The sequence below is a fragment of the Rhagoletis zephyria genome, unplaced genomic scaffold (assembly GCF_001687245.7).
Source record: "Rhagoletis zephyria isolate East Lansing unplaced genomic scaffold, Rhagoletis_zephyria_1.1 Rzeph_scaffold_10437, whole genome shotgun sequence".
NCBI lineage: Eukaryota > Metazoa > Arthropoda > Insecta > Diptera > Tephritidae > Rhagoletis > Rhagoletis zephyria.
This window is the reverse complement of record NW_016167515.1, coordinates 5,686-10,704: the sequence shown is the minus strand read 5'-3', so window position 1 is coordinate 10,704 and position 5,019 is coordinate 5,686. Positions and strand designations below refer to the sequence as shown.

At 33.4% G+C, this 5,019-nt stretch overlaps 1 pseudogene; it reads right to left on the bottom strand.

Moving 5' to 3' along the window:
* Positions 1–4,190: 4,190 nt before the first annotated feature.
* LOC108376437 (60S ribosomal protein L13a-like) lies at positions 4,191–4,693 on the bottom strand (annotated as a pseudogene).
* Positions 4,694–5,019: the final 326 nt, after the last annotated feature.

Here is a 5,019-nt window from a genome sequence, read left to right as displayed (position 1 = left end):
TTTTCACTTAATTTTTCTGAATTCCCCAATTCTCCACCGATATTATTTACAGTACAGCGACATTTCTTTACTACTTCAATGAGAAAGGAATGCGAATTCCTATGAAACCAAATAATAGAGGAGCACTTACCACGAGAAATTACTGCAAGTGAAATTTTTTCTGAATGGTATCTAATATCTAATGATAGCCGTTTTCGTTATTCTGCGAGATGAGCAAAATAAATTAAAGCTTGTAAAATTAGGTTTAGTGTAGAGGCAGTGCAGGTAAACGTAATACTTTCATACAATACATAGTTGCATAATTTTTAAGGCACACATTTACCAAAAACCATTGATAACCTCCTGAAAAGAATACGAACGTTTTTGAAACTAATATGTGAAAAGAATGTTCAAAACTCTATTCACCTTGGCAAAAAATTCGAAATAGCAATGCGTACATTCTCACAAAGATTTTCCTTTTTGCGAACGAATCGGTGCGAGTGTCTTTGTAACTTAGCCATGGTTACGCTACAGGAGATGAAATATAATCCAAATTGGGGCTGCTATTTTTTTGCTCCATTTGCACTATTTATCACCATTAAAATGGGCTATTTAGCTGGTTTTGTTGCATAGCGCCACTTGCGGATACTAAAATTTAGTCTAATCTATTTTTAGCGAAAAGCGGATAAAATGTAAGCTTTCGCGTTTTAGCATATTTTAGCTATAACGAAAGTTAGAATCTGGCTGCTGGTCGACACAGTTGGTTTTTTCATTTCGAAAAGCACTTCATCAGCAAGAAACGCAATGTTTTCAGATCTAAATATTTCAGCATCCTTTCCAAATTGTTTCCACAATTTTCGTCTTACTTTGATAAATAATTGCAAAAGGAAGCTTTTCGCACTGAATATAGTCAGAACACCTTTTGATTATCACATTAATAAAATTTCTTTGATTTGAGTGCGAAAAGCATCAAAGAAATTTTATTAATGTGATAATCAAAAGAATTTAAATTAAGACCCTTTGTACATAAATATATAAGTGCACTTGCATAATATTCTAGGGACCGAAAATAACAGTTATTTTTTTACGAGTTAAATCTGGCCTAATATTTTTTATTCCGAAATAGACGTCCTTTCCGGATAATAAACAAACCGCTTATCCAAATTAAACAAATTTGGTATCATATGAAAGAGGACTGAAATAGCTTTTAAACAGAAAAAACGAACGAAGATTACCACCTCGATTTATAATTTTTTTTTATAATCTAAACTAAATAAATTCATCTAAATACATACCTGACCCAAGGTTTGTTCTATGGTTATTAATTAACATTTTTTATTGAACTATTTTTCAATATGTGGCTTTCCTCGTTTAGAAATTTCAGTTTTAATGCTATTTAAGTCCTCTTTCATTTGATACCAAACTTGTTTCATTTGGATAAGAGTCAAACCACGCCAACTGTGTCAATGAATTTTCATTGATTTTCTGGAAAGTGAAGACAATTGTGGGAATCTGTAGATAATTATAGAACAAAAATACACTTTGGATGGTTTTTCGAAATTGCACTTCGTTTTTGTTTTTTTGGTATTATAAGAATATTGCAATTTTTGAGAGAAAAATTCGTAACTCGCGACCCATTTGATGAAATTTGATGAACTTTTTTTTGAGAGTTGCTGAAGCTTTTCCCTTTACAATAAAAAGATTTGCAGAATAAAATTTGCAAAACAATTAATTCTTTAACAACAATAATTTAAACAATTGCAATTATTTATATATTCTAGGCCCGCGATTGCAGTGAAATTTTGGCACAATATACTCTAAACTCTTGTTTTTAAATTCCAAAAAGAAAAAATTGGTCTTTCCAATTTTGACAGTCGCTATCGATTTTTTTCTCAAGTTGTAAATAAACATTGATGTTTCAAGTTACACGTTAAATAATGGGCCGTATGAATAAAAATAAGCAATTGCTTTTTCTTAAAATTTCAGATCTTTTACTCAATTTATNTATTTTTCAATATGTGGCTTTCCTCGTTTAGAAATTTCAGTTTTAATGCTATTTAAGTCCTCTTTCATTTGATACCAAACTTGTTTCATTTGGATAAGAGTCAAACCACGCCAACTGTGTCAATGAATTTTCATTGATTTTCTGGAAAGTGAAGACAATTGTGGGAATCTGTAGATAATTATAGAACAAAAATACACTTTGGATGGTTTTTCGAAATTGCACTTCGTTTTTGTTTTTTTGGTATTATAAGAATATTGCAATTTTTGAGAGAAAAATTCGTAACTCGCGACCCATTTGATGAAATTTGATGAACTTTTTTTTGAGAGTTGCTGAAGCTTTTCCCTTTACAATAAAAAGATTTGCAGAATAAAATTTGCAAAACAATTAATTCTTTAACAACAATAATTTAAACAATTGCAATTATTTATATATTCTAGGCCCGCGATTGCAGTGAAATTTTGGCACAATATACTCTAAACTCTTGTTTTTAAATTCCAAAAAGAAAAAATTGGTCTTTCCAATTTTGACAGTCGCTATCGATTTTTTTCTCAAGTTGTAAATAAACATTGATGTTTCAAGTTACACGTTAAATAATGGGCCGTATGAATAAAAATAAGCAATTGCTTTTTCTTAAAATTTCAGATCTTTTACTCAATTTATTCAAACAAAATTGAAGTAAAAGGTATGAAATTTTAAGAAAAAGCAATTGCTTAGTTTTTATTCATACGGCCCAATGTACGTACTTGCATAATTATTCATTAATTAACATAAAAATGCTATCACTCACACAAGCTTACATGAAAATAGCTATTTACTCAAGGCTTAAAGGTGAGAAAAAAATCGATAGCGACTGTCTAGTGCGATTATGGGTGTTAGTCTTTCTTTGTACACATAAAATTTGGCATATAGATAGCTTATGGCCTGAATTAATATATAGCATTTATTAAGTGACCCCCCTCCTTAAAAAGTTAATCTCTACTTAAATTGTAACCTTCAACTGAAGTTTAAGATATGGATGTCAAACGAAAGAGATCTTTAAAAGCTTTATTACGATCTTATTTTTAGAGGATTACCACCCATTTAAAATGTTTTATTCATAATTTTAATGAAGTATGAAGCAAACGAATGAGATTTGAGGAAAATAAATATTTTGAAGAGGGCTTCCACTTCTTTAAATAAGAGTCAAATTTTTTTACTTAAATTAGGTTTCACAATATGGATGTCAATTGAAACAGGTAAAATAAGGATTTGTTTCCAATATATTCTTAAAGAGGTTTTCCGCCTGATAAAAGTTCAAATTATATTTTATCCATAAGTCCCACTTGCAGAACAGCAGGATATCTGTATAACTCAGAGTTTACCGATTAAACTGATAAGTTTTCTTGCACAACAGTAGGTTAGGCATTAGCTCAGAGCTAAAAAACATAAACATTTAATAATAATAATAGATTGGCGCTTACACATATATGTTAGTGTTTGGTCGAGCTTCTCCTCCGATTCGTAGCGTTGGTATTGATGTTATCACACAAAGGGGAGAGACATACAGTTTTACACCGACTCCGAACGGCGATTGTATTTTTATGAGAAGCTGTTTTCCATGCCAGAAATACACTCGGAGTTTGCCATTGCCTTCCGAGGGGCGACCCAGGCCCTGCGTAGTGGAAGCATGCACTGCTTACCACTACACCACATAAATAATTACCACAGCAATTTTCGAAGGTTAACTTGCTAACTCTATGCAATAAATGCTAAATGTATGCAAAAGATATCGGGACGCAAGGGACCCACGCATGGGCGTAGCTAGGTAGGGACAAGTTTTCCCTGTATATATAAAAAATAGTACCCTGAAATGCCACCTTAATAGGGTCGATTCCCCTCCTAAATTTCATTCTGGCTACGCCGATGGACCCACGGTACTGATTTCAAATTGGCCGGGATGAAATTCAGGGTGACGTATTCAACAATTTATATTGAGCTCGAGGCCGTTTTTTAAATGAAAATTTATTGTGGAAAAGCAACAATAATTTGAAAAAATGGTAGAAGTGATAGCTATTTCGGAAATCACCACATTTCCTCATCAGACTTCTTTCAGTAGGATTCGAACCGACGATCCCACTGACTCAGCCAGTTGCCTATGCACCGTGCTAAGTACGCCTTGTAAATTATCGTTTGCTTATTTTCACTATTTTCATTTTTGTTATGCAACTTAAACTCACGCTTCCTTTCCAAGCTTTTTGCGACATCTTGGTAAAGCCAGCCGACTTCGTGTGAAAGACGTTCAACCTGACAGTATTTACGGTCAGAAAGGAATGTAAGGTTGGGCATGGAATTAGCTATGTACATAGATACGACGACGCTTGTCGTATTGGGGTTGGATACCATCGAAAACAGGAAGGTAGGCAAGAGCCACGCTTGGTTTTGTGTGGAATCATACATCGCTGAACTTTGGAGAAGATGCGTAATGAAGCACGGAAATGATATGCAACACGAGCAGGATTCACATTACAACGCTTATGGAAGTAAGCCAAGTACTTGATTTTGTTCTTCGTTTTTCACTTCAAGTGCTCAAAGAGATTCAACTCTACAAAACGCACAACAGCTGCTTTACCACCTTGCAGCAGGTATTTTGCAATAATGGAGGCCAAGCGGCCAACCGGATGGCCCCGACCATCAATAGATAACAACGGCCATATTCGACAAACCTGTCATATTATAGAACCGCAGTTACGGCTCTATTCTGTATCAGTGACAAACTCTTTTCACAGTTTTTTTACGGAAGATTATATGAAATAGTTAAAATTTGTCAGTAAAAAAATTATTGTCACCGATACAGAATTGGGCTATTAGTTTTTCTGTTTGCATTTGAAATTTTATATTCAATTTCAAATAATAAATGCAAACAATCAAAACAAACGTCAAAAAGAGAGATTGGTACTTAATTAAGAAATCCCTGGGTTACTTAACTCTGTACTAGTTTTCAATGCTGCAAGCAGTGTTTGCCAGAACTTTTTGGACCAACCGGCTAAAAGCGGCTA